This window comes from Macaca nemestrina, chromosome 17 (genome assembly GCF_043159975.1).
Source record: "Macaca nemestrina isolate mMacNem1 chromosome 17, mMacNem.hap1, whole genome shotgun sequence".
NCBI classification, from domain to species: Eukaryota; Metazoa; Chordata; class Mammalia; order Primates; family Cercopithecidae; genus Macaca; species Macaca nemestrina.
Window position 1 is genome coordinate 90,297,354 of NC_092141.1, and position 16,455 is coordinate 90,313,808.

At 57.3% G+C, this 16,455-nt stretch overlaps 1 long non-coding RNA gene across 1 annotated transcript; it reads right to left on the reverse strand.

Annotated features, from left to right (window-relative positions):
- Positions 1 to 1,020: 1,020 nt before the first annotated feature.
- On the reverse strand, positions 1,021 to 14,686 carry LOC139359382 (uncharacterized). The gene is made up of 3 exons (XR_011615296.1): positions 14,301 to 14,686; positions 2,545 to 2,762; positions 1,021 to 2,262 (listed from the first exon to the last, which is right to left on the reverse strand). It is a non-coding gene; the product is annotated as an uncharacterized lncRNA (long non-coding RNA).
- Positions 14,687 to 16,455: the final 1,769 nt, after the last annotated feature.

Genomic DNA, 16,455 nt, shown 5'->3' on the forward strand with positions numbered 1-16,455 from the left:
AAGGCTGGGGAGGTGGGTGCAGACAGCCTCCACTTTCACTGTGGCCCCTTCCTCTGAGGCCAGGCCTGGGATGTTTCTGCCGCATGGCTCCGGCCCACCTGCCAGGCCTGTCCGTCCTTGGATGAGGGCAGGGAGAGGTGGGGTGGCCAATGGCAAGCAGAGTCTTCGAAAGTGCACAGTGGCCCTTCCACGCCCTTTGCTTCTTAGCTCCCAACCCTCTGCCAGGCTTTCTCCCTTTCCCATGCCCCTGCACAGAAAAGTATCCAGCTCTCAGCATCTCACGGGGATGGGTGGCAGCCAGGAGCAGCAGCAGACGCTTGTGGGGAGATGAGATGCCCTCAGCTCCCAGGCCCCAGGAAGCTGCCCCAACCATTCCTGGGGGCTCCAGCCCCAAACAGGGGGTCTTGAAAGGGACCTCTTGTGTGGTGAGTGCCCCCTGAGGGCTGAGCCACAAGGTCACCTTGATTTCTCAGCAGACGGAGGCTGAGCTGGCTAGGGTTCCAGGCTGGGTGTGGGAGGGTCACCCCAACAGACGATGCCGAAGAGGTGTCCGGGGCTGGCTTTCCACAAGGAAGAACCCGTCCCCTGTGCCATCTGCAGGGCCTGCCACACAATCTGGGGGGCCAGTGCAGGGGGAGAATTCCTGGCCACTTGTTTAGAAGGCAGGGAAAGGGCCGGGTGTGGCGGCTCACACCTGTAATCCCAGCACTTTGGGAGACCAAGGCACGTGGATCACCTGAGGTCAGGAGTTCAGGACCAGTCCAAACAACATGGGGAAACCCCGTCTCTACTAAAAATACAAAAAAAAAAAAAAAAAATTAGCTGGGCATGGTGGCGGGCGCCTGTAATCCCAGCTACTCGGGAGGCTGAGGCAGGAGAATCGCTGGAGCCCAGATCGTGCCTTTGCTCTCCAGCCTGGGCAACAGGAGCGAAACAAGGCAGGAAAAGGCTCCGCGGAGGTGCCGGCAGGGGAGGCGTTTCCTTCTCCTTCACAGTCACACGATTTGCCAGGGTGTTTATTTGCTATTTAATGTCCTTCTAAAATAAAGAAAAATGTTAAATTTTAAATGATTGGCCGGGCGCAGTGGCTCACACCTGTAATCCCAGCACTTTGAGAGGCCGAGGCAGGTGGATCACGAGGTCAGGAGTTTGAGACCAGCCTGGCCAACATGGTGAAACCCTGTCTCTACTAAAAATACAAAAATTAGCTGGGTGTGGTGGTGCGCTCCTGTAGTCCCAGCTACTTGGGAGGCTGAGGCAGGAGAATGGCATGAACCCGGGAGGCGGAACTCGCAGTGAGCCGAGATCGCGCCACCGCACTCCAGCCTGGGCGACAGAGCGAGAGTCTGCCTCAAACAACAGCAACAACAACAACAACAACAAAAAACCCCACAAGTTCAGAGGTAAAATGATTAAGAATTTCAGGACAGCCTTGGCCACAGGCCCCTCCGATTCCAGGCCCTGGGCGACTGCACTCCCCACCGCCCATGCAGCCGGTCTGTTTCTCGGTAAAGACTTTTCTAGAAGTGTCAGCTATGGATCAAGGCTCAGGACAGCGGCCAAGAGAAGACCTGGGGGACAGCTGGAAGAGGCACCTGCTGAGCTTTGGGAAGTTCCCTCACGGCTGATGTGGGGGCTTCCCTGCCGGGCCGCAGAGACCACACAGCTGTGTGGACCTTCTTCCGCCAAGAATCATGCATGGCTCCTGCCACTGTGTGGGACAGAACCCCGTGACCAGGAATGGGGTCTCCTGGCAGGCAGCGCACCCCACGATGCCCCCCAGGAAGCCAAGTTTGTGATCCCTCCTATCAAGGGAGCCCCGTGGTCAGGGCCAGGACCCTTCCTCTTCTTGGAGATGCCAGCTCAGCCCTGGCTTGCAAGGACTTGATGTGTGCATTCGCCTGACCGGGAGTCAGGCAGTCGACTGGTGTGTCCTGGACACCTGCAGACCAGGCAGATGCTTCTTCACTGGGAGCTCCGGCCCCGGTGGGGCTGGGGCTGGGGCTGGGGCTGGCCTCCCACCTGTTTGATAGCAGCAGCATCACCTCAGCCAGCACTCTAGTACGTGACAAAGTCGTGCAGAGCTGGCAGGGGAGGCACAGGAAGACCTATGGTCCCAGGTTCCCAGAATTCTGTTTGAGGGAGATGGGGTCGCTCCTAGCAGAGGTGGGGGGCATGGGAAGCTGAGCTGTTTTTCCTCGAACATCTGCTGAAAGTTTTCTGAACACTTCCACACCTTGTTATAAGATCAGAGCTTGTCAGCTGAAAACGAAGGACATTCACTATTTCAGGAGGTGGCCAGGGTGGCTGCTGAGGCCTCCGACCTCCCTCCTGCAGAGGGCACAGGCTGAGTGGGTCCCCACACTGGCCCTGTCTGGCCCTGTCTGCACCGGTGATCTGAGGACCCCGCTGCCGTCAGGAGAGAACTCTGAGTCCGAGAAACCAAAGTTGACTTAAGAGGTGAAAAACACGATGAGGAAGAAGAGATGGGAGTCACCTCCTCCTAATCCCTGCACCCCGGCCCCACAGCCCCTTCATCCTCACCACCCCGCGGGCTGCTGGTGAGAGGGAGGAGGGAGCCAGGTGCAGCCCCTCTGCGAGAAAGCCAGACTGCCCCCAGGCAGGCCCTTCATGTCTTCTCCTTCTTATCTTCATCTCACAGAGGCAGCTGGGCTCAGCATAGTCCCCCCAAGGAGGCCGAGGTGGGGACCCCTGGGGAGACGTCCTCGGGCCCTGCAGCAGGGTGAGGGGCCGGAGCCAGGCTGTGAACAAAGACCAGGTAAGGAGATAAATCAGCTGCCCGATCACATTTCCTGCCCTGAAAGCTCCTGTAAAACACGAGAGAAAATTGACCTGTCAGGGGGATAGATGGGCCCAGATAGTGGCCGCCCGCCCCAAGCCAGCTTCCCTCCACCCATCCCACCTGCACAGAGCGCCCCTGCCCGGCCTGGGCAGGCCCAGAGGAATCCCAGGCCCGAGGAGAGGTGGCCCCCATCCAGGTCTCCTGCGGGGGCTCTGCTCCCAGCCCCCGCCTTTTGCAGGCCCCTGACAGACGGACGAGGCCCAGCTGCTCAAGCCCGTCAGGCTATAAAACGGATGGAGACCAGGGGCGGTGTCAGCAGACAGCTAGAGTACCTTTTAAAAAATGTAATCTCTTTTTATTTCCCTCTCCTGCCCTCCCTCCTCCCTCGGACCATAACCTCCCCGCCACCCTCCCTGCTTCCTGTGCGGCCATGACCTTGGTGCAAAGACCTTGGTGTGGGGCGGCCAGAGCCTTCAAGGACGCCCTCCTCACCTTGAGAAGCGTCGGGCTCAGCCAAGCCAGCCCGTGGGGGTGGGGAGAGAGGGAAGCAGAGCCGATGTGACCGGGCTGCACCCCCTCCAAGGTGACCCCACCACCTGCAACTCCCCCAGCACTGGGGTGGCCTGGGAACGCCAGATGGGGCCGCTGCCTGAGGAACAGGACAGGAGGCCTCTGCAGCCGGCTCCTCCAGATGACAGAGGGGGCACCTCTGGCCTCCCGGGGCCGCGCAGAGCCAGGCTGGCCTCTGGCTCAAATGTTCCTCACCCAATCCCGGCACAGAGCCTCCGCTCTCTCTCAGCCCATCTTATGGCTGAGGCCAGGAAGGCCGGCAGGCTCGGGAGATTGCCCAGTGTCCTGTCAGTCGGCACCATGCAGGGCCTGGGACCCCAGCTCTGCCTGGTCCCCATGCCCAGGCCCTGCCAGCCCCAGAGCACTGCGTTAGAGCCACGGCCTGCAGGGGCCATGCTGTGACGGCCGCTCCTCAAGCAGAGGGCTCCCAGCCGCCGCCAGCCAGAGGCCGCCTCAGGGAAGTCCCTTCTCCAATGCCTCTTTGGCCGCACCGGGAGCCCCCGTGTGTCCCCCGCCCCCAGGGTCTGCGATGGACAGGAGGCTGTAGCAGCCGACCGGGCAAAATGCATATTCTTCAGCCTCCCTCAGGCTCAGCTGGAAAGGAAGGCGCTGAGAGGAGGGGAGGTGGCCTGCGAGCTCACTCAGGCCTCCCCAGCCGCCTGACGCTGCCTCCACGGCCCACGGGCTGCCCAGCTGGCCCCAGGGGACAACCGAGTCCACCCACTGGCACACGCCAGAGTCTGACCAGTACCCAGGCCTGACCAGCCGGCCCTTCCCCTCCATCTCTTCCTGAACAATGGCTCTTTTAGCACATGGACAAGAGGTCACTGGCCGGCAGGAGCAGGCAAATGACTGACAGGGCCTGAAGGAGCGGGAAGGAGGCTGGAGCTCCAGCCCAGGGGTGGCGGGCAGCCAGGGAGGGCAGCCACATACTGTCCTTAGGGCTGGGGGCTGAAAGAGGGTCCCTGAGGGTTGGGAGAGTGGGGAGGACCCAGGGTCTAGGGTGGTGACAAGGCACAGGTTGACGAGCATTGCGCAGGGCAGGGCTGGGTTGTACCCACGCTCTCCCAAGCACCTGGCAGCTCCCCCAGGCTGAGGCCTCTGGGGCCCCAGAGCTGCCCGGGTCTCCTCAGCTTCCCAGCCTCAGCCTCCCCTCACCCTGCCCTGCCCTGCCCCAGGTGTCACTCCCTCCCCTGGGACCTCCCAGACCGTCCTCTAGGCCCCACACGTGGCACCCACTCTGCTGCCCCAGGATCCTCCCCAGGTGTTGCCTGGAGTGAAGACTGTTCTAAGCAGCCTCGCCATCCACCTGGAAGCACATGCTGGGGTCCGGAGCCTCCCCTGAGGGTCTGGTGCGGGGAGCAGTAAGAGTTGAGGGTGTATCCTTGTCTCTTACATGTGTGTTTACACATGTACACACATGTACTCACATGCACACATCATGCACGTGGTCTTTTCCCACCTGCCCCCGTCAGTCTGCTGTCCCAGACCCTCACACTGGGGCTGAGGGTGTGCTTGGCTGTGAGGGGAGGGGGGACTGTCTTGCAGCTGCATGGGCTCTTCCAGTCTGGGGTGCTGTGCAAGGGATGGAGGCTACAGGGGCTGGAGCACAGGCAAGCAGCAATGCAGAGCCGTAGCCCTGCAGGAGCCAGCTGGAGAGGGTCCCTCTGCCTCGGCTGCCTTCTCTGTCCTCCCTCACTGCTGCTCCTACAGCCCCTGGCAGGGCCGGCGGCCTAGGGACCCTGAAGGGCAGCCCCTCAGGACTGGTCTGCACACCCTGCTCGGGTCAGCCCCACCCCCTGGGTCCTGTCCTGTGCAGGTCCTCTTGCTGTGTGGGTGAGACATCCCGGAAGGCAGAATGGGGCAGATTTGCTTTCTTCTGTTTTGTGGTTTAAGCTTCGTCATGCCAGCCCTGGCTCCCTGGCCCTGAGCCCTGGAGGGCCCCTGGCTCCTGCCTCAGGGTCCCCCCCCCAACCCCACCGCTCAGCCCAATTCTGTACCCTCTGTTTGTCCATTGCCATTGGGTTTATAGTCTCTGACCGCTGACGCTGGCCAGGTGGCCCTCGGTGTTCTGCCCAGGACACCTGTCTGAGGGTCCCCTCCACATCCCAGCCCTTCCTCCTCCTCCACTCTGCCTGAAATCCATGATATTAACTACTCAGTCCCGTGCGGCCCAGGTGCAGACTTATGTAGGGCAGGCCTGGGCTCCCCAGGGCCCGGCTGACGGGGAAAAGCAGGTTACAGTCACCACGCTTCAGGGCTGGGCACATTTATAGAAGCAGCCAGGAACTGTGCATGGACTCTGGGATTTCAAGGCCTCCCCAGCATGGTCAGGGTGATCCGTGCTTGAATAAGTGAGTCGTGCCCAGTGTCACTTCAAAGCCCCGAGTTCCAGGGACTCACGCTATGCCTGCAAAGCGTGGTATGAAGAATAGGCATCAGGCCGGGCACGGTGGCTCACGCCTGTAATCCCAGAACTTTGGGAGGCTGAGGCAGGTGGATCACCTGAGGTCAGGAGTTCGAGACCAGCCTGGCCAACATGGTGAAACCCTGTCTGTACTAAAAATACAAAAATTAGCCAGGCATGGTGGTGGGCACCTTTAATCCCAGCTACTCGGGAGGCATGAGAATGGTTTTTTTTTGTTTTGTTTTGTTTTGTTTTGTTTTGTTTTTTGAGACGGAGTCTCGCTCTGTCGCCCAGGCTGGAGTGCAGTGGCCGGATCTCAGCTCACTGCAAGCTCCGCCTCCCGGGTTCACGCCATTCTCCTGCCTCAGCCTCCGGAGTAGCTGGGACTACAGGCACCCGCCACCACGCCCGGCTAATTTTTTTTTTTTTTGTATTTTAGTAGAGACGGGGTTTCACCGTGTTAGCCAGGATGGTCTCGATCTCCTGACCTTGTGATCCACCCGTCTCGGCCTCCCAAAGTGCTGGGATTACAGGCTTGAGCCACCGCGCCTGGCCAGAGAATGGTTTGAAGCCAGGAGGTGGAGGTTGCAGTGAGCTGAGACTGTGCTACTGCACTCCAGCCTGAGTGAGACTCTGTCTCAAAAAAAAAGAAAAAAAAAAAAAGGATAGGCTTCAAACATACCCCTGAGTAGTCCCCCATTCTGATGTGTTTTCTTTTTTTTTTTTTTTTTTGAGACGTAGTCTCGCTCTGTCGCCCAGGCTGGAGTGCAGTGGCGCGATCTCAGCTCACTGCAAGCTCTGCCTCCCGGGTTCACGCCATTCTCCTGCCTCAGCCTCCCGAGTAGCTGGGACTACAGGCACCCGCCACCACGCCCGGCTAATTTTTTTTTTTTTTGTATTTTAGTAGAGACGGGGTTTCACCGTGTTAGCCAGGATGGTCTCGATCTCCTGACCTCGTGATCCACCCGTCTCGGCCTCCCAAAGTGCTGAGATTACAGGCGTGAGCCACCGAGCCCCGCCTGATGTGTTTTCATACAACTTTATTTTTCCATATCTCCAAAAAATTAAGTTTTCTAAGTCGAATGGAACAAAGAGAAACTCACGAAGCCAGCAAGGTTAGGTGCTCACGTGTGGACTGGCATATTCCGGGCCACCTGTCTGGGGGTGTGGATAGAGTACGGAACCATCTGGAGGTAAACATGTCATGGGGACTTGGGGTCTTGGGAACAACCAAGTCCCTTGCTGTCCCTGGCTGGGCCCTGTTCTTGCCACACCTGGGAAAGCCCACGGCTCCTCTTCCTCTCACCCCTCAGGACTGGCTCCCCGGAGCCTGCCCCCTGGACGGCCCCTCGTGGGGGCTCCCTGCCTGCGCATCCCTGACCCCCATACCCCCCGGGGAGCCGGACAGGGCCGTCTGCAGCTCTGTCTTCCGAAACACACCTCTCTCTCCCACAAAATAATTTAATGCAATTTAATGGCTTGAAGTTGATGTAAAAATTACAGGCGTGTGCGGGTGGGGTGGGTTGGGGGCCTCGTAAGAAATCCTTTTGAAAATATAATTGAGTTAATGGAGCCATAACTATGTCTCATTTTGGGGGTAATTGGCCTGCTTTTTGTCACCCCGTCCATTTACATACTCCTGTTTTCTTTTTGCTGTTGATTTTTTCTTTATAAAGTGGGCCACTTTACTGCAATTTTTAAAGCCCCAGTGATGAATAAAACCTCATCTTCCCACTCATTAAGACACAAGAATTAGCCGGGCTCAGGGCCCAGCCAGTCAATTTGTTTAACAATCCCAGGCTGGCCGTGTTTTGGTGGAGACCAGGGGCTGCCTGCAGTAAGAGGGGCTAGAGCCGATGCCAGAAGGTGGCCCCAGGCGAGGGGTCCCCCTCAGGGGAGGAGTCTGCTGCCTCCGCCTGCCCTGGGACCTTGACCTTGGGACACCCTTCCTTCTCCCCCATCTCCCTGCCTTGCTAAAGGTTTCAGCAGCCTTGGACCCCTCAGAGTCGGCCTTACTGCGGCTGTGATCCAGAGGCCCCACCCACCCGCCTTTCACTGCAGATCAAGGTCACACTTCCTTTAGAAAATATTTTTTTAATTATAAAATCCATGCACACACAAAGTAAATGAAGCCAATGGCACAGTGGGATTTAAAGCAAAACGTAGTAACCCCTCCCACCGCAGGCTCCAGAGAGACGCGTACGAACGGCCGGCTCCTTGTTCCCCCTCCCAGGCGCTCTGTGCACGCAGAGAGGTCGATTCCACACACATCAAACCCTCACACAATTCGAATCCTGCCACACCTGACACTCGCAACTTGGCGTCTAGTTTAATTTCATTTACTGTCACATGGCCATCTTCCATAGTAGTACCGAAACCACACGCCATTTTTCATGACTTTGTAGTATTTCTCTGCCTGTCCACACTGTAGTGTATTTGGAGTCACCAGCTGCCTGAGGGTTCTAGGGGATTAAAGAGTTTCCCAGAGCCGGCCGGCACGGTGGCTCACGCCTGTAACCCCAGCACTTTGGGAGGCCGAGACGGGTGGATCATGAGGTCAGCAGATCGAAACCATCCTGGTTAACATGGTGAAACCCCGTCCCTATTGAAAATACAAAAAACTAGCCGGGCGTGGTGATGGGCACCTGTAGTCCCAGCTACTCTGGAGCCTGAGGCGGGAAAATGGCGGGAACCCAGGAGGCGGAGCTTGCAGTGAGCCGAGATCGTGCCACTGAACTCCAGCCTGGGCGACAGAGGGAGACTCCATCTCAAAAAAAAAAAAAAAAAAAAAAAGAGTTTCCCAGGGCCTGGGATTTTTAGTACTAATACCAGGATCGCCCTGGGCAAACTGGGATGGTTGGTAGCTTGTATGTATTTGGCCAATTGTACTGTTGGACATTTATGTTGATTCTAATTTTTCTTTTTTTTTTTTTTTTTTTTTGATGCGGAGTCTCGCTCTGTCTCCCAGGCTGGAGTGCAGTGGCCGGATCTCAGCTCACTGCAAGCTCCGCCTCCCGGGTCCACGCCATTCTCCTGCCTCAGCCTCCCGAGTAGCTGGGACTACAGGCGCCCGCCACCTCACCCGGCTAGTTTTTTTTTTTTTGTATTTTTTAGTAGAGACGGGGTTTCACCGTGTTAGCCAGGATGGTCTCGATCTCCTGACCTCATGATCCACCCGTCTCGGCCTCCCAAAGTGCTGGGATTACAGGCTTGAGCCACCGTGCCCGGCCTGATTCTAATTTTTCAACATAACAAAATGTCACTGCAAAGGACATCTCTGTTCATGTAGCTTTGTGACCTTATGCAAGTATATCTGGAAGATAAAATTCCTAGAAGAACAAATTGCCAGGTGAAAGCTATGCAGATTTCAAATTCTGATTGGTATTGTCAAATGGCCCAGCAAATGTGTGCCAACGTGCACATCCCTCCCACCTAGTGATGAGAGCCTGCCTGTTTCCCTGCATCTACGGCAAAGCAGGATATCGTCGGTCATTTTGACCCTTGTCATCTGATAGGTGACAAATAGAATCTTGGATTTTAATTTTAACCGGCTTCATTGACATATACTTTATTTTTTAATTTTTAAATTTTTTTTTTTTTTTTTTTTTTGAGACGGAGTCTTGCTCTGTCGCCCAGGCTGGGGTGCAGTGGCCGGATCTCAGCTCACTGCAAGCTCCGCCTCCCAGGTTTACGCCATTCTCCTACCTCAGCCTCCCGAGTAGCTGGGACTACAGGCGCCCGCCAACCCGCCCGGCTAGTTTTTTTGCATTTTTTAGTAGAGACGGGGTTTCACCATGTTAGCGAGGATGGTCTCGATCTCCTGACCTTGTGATCCGCCCGTCTCAGCCTCCCAAAGTGCTGGGATTACAGGCTTGAGCCACCGCGCCCAGCCAATTTTTAAATTATTTTATTTATTTATTTATTTTGAGACGGAGTCTCACTCTGTCGCCCAGGCTGGAGTGCAGTGGCACCATCTCGGCTCACTGCAAGCTCCGCCTCCCAGGTTCAAGCAATTCTCCCTGCCTCAGCCTCCTGAGTAGCTGGAATTACAAGCGCCTGCCACCGTGCCAAGCTAATTTTTTGTATTTTTAGTAGAAACAGGGTTTCACTGTGTTAGCCAGGATGGTCTCGATCTCCTGACCTCATGATCCGCCCTCCTCAGCCTCCCAAAGTGCTGGGATTACAGGCATGAGCCACCACACCCGGCCAATTATTTTTATTTTTATTTTTACTTTTCGATACAGAGTCTCGCTCTGTCGCCCAGGCTGGAGTGCAATGGTACAATCTCGGCTCACTGCAACCTCTGCCTCCTGGGTTCAAGCAATTCTCTCTGCCTCAGTCTCCCGAATAGCTGGGATTACAAGTGCCTGCACCATGCCCAGCCATTTTTTTGTATTTTTAATAGAGATGGGTTTTTGCCATGTTGGCCAGGCTGGTCTCCAACTCCTGACCTCAGGTGATCCACCCACCCCAGCCTCCCAAAGCACTGGGATGACAGGTGCGAGCCACTGTGCACAGCCAAGATGACACTTTAGATACAAGAAAATGCACCCGTTTTAAGTGTACAGTTGGATGAGTTTTGATGAATGTTTATATTTGTGGAACCACCACCACAATCAAGACACGGAACACTAGCTACTTGGGAGACTGAGAGGGGAGAATCACTTGAGCCCAGGAGTCTGAGGCTGCACTGAGCCATGATCACACCACTGCACTCCAGCCTGGGTCACAGAGCGAGATCCCATCTCTCTCTCTCTCATCATCTCTTGTTTGTTTTAAACAACAACAAAAAAGACACAGAACATACCAAGCACCTCAGAACCTCAGAAAGTTCCTCCAGGGTCCTTTTCAATCTCCCACCTTATTTCAGTCCCAGGCAACCGTGGGTCTACTTTCCGTCACTATAGTTTAGTTTTGCCCTTTCTAGAATTTCCCAGAAATGGAGTCAGGCAGCACGCTCTGGCTTCGCTGGCTCAGCACAGCGGTTTGAGATTCATCCATGCTGTTTCATGCACTGACAGTTCTACCTCCCAGCTGCCGAGCAGCCCCCGCAGTCTGGGTGCCCGGCATGTGGCAGCCCCCGCAGTCTGGGTGCCCGGCATGTGGCAGCCCCGCAGTCTGGGTGCCCGGCATGTGGCAGCCCCGCAGTCTGGGTGCCCGGCATGTGGCAGCCCCCACAGTCTGGGTGCCCGGCGTCTGGGTGCCCGGCATGTGGCAGCCCCCATAGTCTGAGTGCCCGGCATGTGGCAGCCCCCGTAGTCTGGGTGCCCGGCATGTGGCAGCCCCCGCAGTCTGGGTGCCTGGCATGTGGCAGCCCTCGCCTGCTGGTGGGCATTTCAGTTGTTTCTTCCAGTTCGTAACATAGAGCTGTTATGAACACTTGTGTATAAGGGTTTGTGTGAATCATGTTTTCACTTTGGGGTAAACAACTAGGAGTGGAGTGGCTGAGTCACACGGTAGGTGGATGTTTAATTTTTTCTCTCATTGCCAAACCGCCTTCCAAAGTGGTTGCACCATTTACGTTCCCACCACAGTATGAGAGTTCCAGTTCCTCCATATCCTCACTAACACCCGATAGTGTCTGCCCTACTGATGGTAGTTACACTGACAAGGGTGTGGTGGTATCTCACTGTGATTCTAATTTGCATTTCCCTGATCAGTGTGTTGTGTTTTGACATTTGCTAAGAGTGATCTCTTTTGGCAGGGTGTGGTGGCTCACACCTGTAATTCCAGCTCTTTGGGTGGTCGAGGCTGGTGGATCACCTGAGGTCAGGAGTTTGAGACCAGCCTAACCAACATGGTGAAACCCGGTCTCTACTAACAATACAAAAAAATTAGCTGGACCTGGTGGCATGCACCTGTAATCCCAGCTACTCAGAGGCTGAGGCAGGAGAATCCCTTGAACCCGGGAGGCGGAGGTTGCTGTGAGCCGAGATCGTGCCATTGTACTCCAGCCTGGGCAACAGAGCAAGACTCTGTCTCAAAAAATAAAATAAAATAAAGGATGATGTCTTTGTCATGCAGAAATGTCAAACATTTTGTGTAATCCCATGCCTGTAATCCCAGCACTTTGGGAGGCCCAGGTGGGCGGATCATGAGGTCAGGAAATCGAGACCATCCTGGCTAACACAGTGAAACCTCGTCTCTACTAAAAATAAAAAAATAAAAAAAAATTAGCCGGACGTGGTGGCAGGCACCTGTAGTCCCAGCTACTCGGGAGGCTGAGGCAGGAGAATGGCGTGAACCCGGGAGGCGGAACTTGCAGTGAGCCGAGATTGCGCCACTGTACTCCAGCCTGGGTGACAGAGTGAGACTCTGTCTCAAAAAACAAAAACAAAAACAAAACAAAAAGAAACCCAGTGACAATGGCTTAAGTCCCCCATTTACTTTTAGGAGTTTCCAGTGTGATGGAACCGGTGCCCATGCTCACAATCCCCACCCAGCTTTCTTCACTCTGGCAACATAGCTTGTCTTCAGGGCTTTGTGGAAAGCTATGCAGACAGACACCTCTGTCCACCTGGGGCACTGATGCCATGCCAGGGCCTGTCCTGCAGCTACTGGGGTCACAGCCCTCCAGGAGTCTGGGCAGAAGACAGTGTTCATGCTGCACCTGAAACCACTTTGCCTGTTTCTCACCCACAGAGCTCCCCTCCAGACAAAAGCTCTGCAACCCAGGGCACGAGCCCACGTGCAGGAAGCTAGGGCCCCAAGGGGAGAGAGCTGGTTGTGGGGAGAGGCCAAGGCCACCCAGCAGGGAAACAGAGCGAGGTCTCACCCTGACCAGTGAGTCCAAGCTACCTGTGTCACTGGAGCTCAGGGGACCCCATTCATTCTCCTTCTTCCTGGGCGCAGGGCTGCGTTTCCCAGCACCCTCTGTGGCCATGGTGACCTGGTATTATGGACAGCGGATTGCAAACCAGTAGGGTGGGATAGGGGACCACGGGAGCCATTTTGGAGGCTGCATGAGCACCCGGCCAGCCTGGACCCCCAGGAACTGACAAAGGTGAGGGAAGAGCACCAGCAAAGCCAGGACACCATGGGCCTCCTGGAAATGATTGGATATTTGATGGTTCCAAATAGCATCAAAGTAATCAACGTGGGAGCAGCTCAGACCTGTGCCAAGGGGGTGGGCACCAGTCGGCACTCCCCACCACCCTTGCTGGGACCCCTCCCCGCAGCCTGGCTCCTGGTGCCCACCTGCCTTCTGGAGGCTCCAGTCCCGCCCGGCTTCTGCCCATCGCTCTCACCACAACCCTCCCCGCCCCAGTATCTCGCTCATGCCTCACACCTGGACTCCCCAGTGGGGCACACCTTAGAGGGTCTCACGTGGGAAGCCCCATGGCAGGCCCAGCCCGGGTTCTGCACGTGGGCCTCCTGGGAACCGTCCCACACCTGTGCTTCTCAGGGGTGCCCGCTGTGAGTCCTGCTATGGGTCTGCAGACCACACTCTGAGAATGGGCTCCCCGGGTGGTGGCCGACACCTGTCACCTGTGGCCCTGCTTAACCCACCCCTCACCGGCACCGAGTCCCCCGGCACAGACCCCGGATCCAACCCCCTACTAGACAGAAAGGGAAGCTGCACTTGGAGTCTGTGACAGGAGCAGGTCAGGGGCCCTGCACCAGCTGCTGCCACCAGCCCCTCCGCCTCATCCTAGCTGCCCATGGAGGGAAACTCCGGAGTCCGGCCCTGACCCAGCCCCTAACCCTGACCTGCTCACCCCCATCCCCATCCCCACTGAACACCCCAAAGACCACAGCGCCCTCTGCTGACACCGGAGTCCCACTGCTGAGAAGTCAGATTGGCCCAGCTCTGTCAAACCCAGTCACGTGATCAGAGCAGGGCCTCCTCTGATTGGCCGTCGTGGGGGCACTGTGAGTGGCAGCCCGCCAGGCCTTGCTTTTGGGTGGGAGCCGGGTGCCTTCAGCCCCTGCACACCAGGTGCAAGGCCTGACTCCCACTGCCGGGGATTCTGGGTGGCGCTGGCGCCCGGGCCTCGGGGGAGCCCTGAGCCAAGCCCTGGGTGGTTGAGCTGGGCCCGGAACACCTGGCCTTGGCTGTCCCCTCTCACTCTGGGGTCACTGGGTCAGGCGCTCCCTCCTACAGGATGCAGTGGATGCAGAGGGGGCTGTTGGCTGAGGAGGGGGTAGTTGAGGGACCCTTCCTTGGGGGTAGAGACAGACGTGCTGAGACTATCTGGGGGGTTGTCTATCCTCAAACTCCCACATGGGCCCCCCAGGTCGCCCCCTCCCCACCTGCCCTGGGAAATCTCCCAGCAGCTGTTTTCTGGAACAACTGATGACTGAGGTCAGCTGGAGGTCAGAAGGAGGGTTTGGAGCCCGGGTGGGGGTGAGGATGGGGAGGCCCCAGGAGGGGTGGGGGTGGCCCGGCCAGCCAGGAGCCACAAAGGGCAGAGAGAGTGCAGTGCCGCGGCCAGCCGCCAACGGGGCCGCCAGCAATGTGGTTTCAATCTAATTGTCCCAAAATATTGTTACAACACAAACCACGTGCCATCCACTCACCTGCAACTAATCAGCGGCAAAGCTACCGAATAAATCGGTTCCACACCCTGGGGCCGGGCAGCCCAGCATGTGAACCCGGGTGCCCGGGCTCGGACGGAGGACAGGCGGCTTGCTGCTGGGGCCTGTTTCCTGTTGGGGCAAGAATTGTCAGGACAAGTGTGGGTATGACAGGGGACTCCTCCTCTCTTTGTGACGCCCCACTTCACGCTGGAGGCAGAGTCAGAAGGAACAGTCCCTCATGTCACAGCTGGCCCAGGCCCGACAGGCTCAGCCAGGGAGTGGGGGGCCGCGCTGGGGGTCTGTTCAGGATCTGACAGCCCAGGAAGTCTCCAGTGTCCTCTCTCCACCCTGATCATTCTGTCCTGAGATGGTGACCCTGAGGGTCTTCACCCGTGCAGGAACATTTGCACGTCCACCCGCGGTGACAGTTAAGACAGGCTTAAAGGCCACTGAGGCCTTTGGTGACTATGATTTGACTGATTCCTCCAATACTCAGAAGAGCTAAGGAGGAAATGGAAGCTCACTGAAGACCCTGGAGCCTGGACCCCAGGCCTGGTGCTGGCAGGTGGGGCCTCCCACACTTGGGTCTCTGCCCGGCAGCCTGCACACCAAAGCCCAGCTGGGTTGGGAACAGGCCCTCCTCAGGGAGCCGGCAGCCGGGCCCAGGCCTCCAGGGACAGCAGGCATTCCACTAGTAAGTGCGGGGGCAGCAGGCAGCCCTGACTTCTCCCAGAACCTGGGGGCCCCCATGGCGGCCTTTCAGCTTGGCCTTGGGGGTAAATGGGGTGCCCATGGGCAGGAAAGATGGCATAACACTGGTTCCACTCACATGGGCTTCACATATGGTCACAAATAAATTCCTTGTGAGTTTGGGGATGGCCCAGCATCTCCCAGCATCCCACAGAAGGAAGGGGCCTCATCAGCTGAGGTTGCAAGGGTGTGCCTGGTGCCTACCACCTCAGTGCAGTTGGGTGGGTGTCGGTGGCCGCCACTGTGGAGGGGAAGCCAGTCTCAGGCTTTGGAGGGTGCACAGGCCCCTGCCGTCCTTCCCTACCTGGTGCCTGGGCCACTTGCTCAGTGAGTCTCTCTGAAGTCCCAGCACCCACTGGCCACTCAGCAGTGGTGACTCAAGTTCCCGCACCTGTGCCTGGAGTTCTCGCACCTGTGCCTGGAGCTCCCGCACCTGTGCCTGGTCCTGCAGCAATGGTGAGGGCTCTGGAGCTGCCGTGACACAGCAGAGTGATCTGTGAGTGCTCTGGGGCTGCCGTGACGAGTAGCCACAACCCAGTAGCTTCAAGCAGCAGACCTTTATTGCCTCACAGGGCCACAGGCAGAAGCCCATAGTCAGGATGGTACATAGCTGGCTCCTTCTGGAGGCTCGGAGGGAGATCTGCTCCTGACTGTCCTAGCTCCTGGGGGCGGCTGGTAGTTCTCGGTGATCTCCGGCTTGCAGCGGCATCACTCCGATCTCTGCTGTCATCAAGAGACCTTCCTCCCTGATGTCTCTCCCCTCTCTTCTAAGGACACATGTCATTGGATTTAGGGCCCACACTAACCCAGGAGGATCTCAACTGGAGATCCTGAAGTGAGGATCAGAGATGTGAAGCAGCCTGCCCCGAGGAGGCTTAGCTGGGAAACAGCCAAAGAGTAAAACCTGAAAGGCCACAACAGGTGCCTCATGACAGCGGTCAGAAGCCTTGTGGCGTGGCCACGGACCCATGCTCTGACCAGGAGCCGCCGCAGTCTGCGACTCCCCTTTACAGCGGCTGGCCATGCTGCCCACCCGACTGTGCTGAGGTGGTGGGCACAAGGCACACCCCTGCAACCTCAGCTGATGAGGCCCCTGCCTTCTGGGGGACCCTGAGATGCTGGAGAGATGCTGGGCCATCCCCAAACAACTGATGTCACTTGAGGCTGAGCATCATTAATGCCTGGGCATCCCTGAGTGCCACCGTGAGCCTGTGTGTCTCATGACACGTGTGCAGATGTTATTCTCGGCACAGGTACTGAGGGGCGATGTGTGCACTTGGCGGCCAGGAGGGTTGCAGGGCCAGTGGTGACAGGACCAGGTTCTGTCTCAGGCTCACACTCTGAGGCCCCCCAAAACCCAAACCACGAACCAGGCAAGGCCTCAGCCTCAGCCACAGGGGAGGCC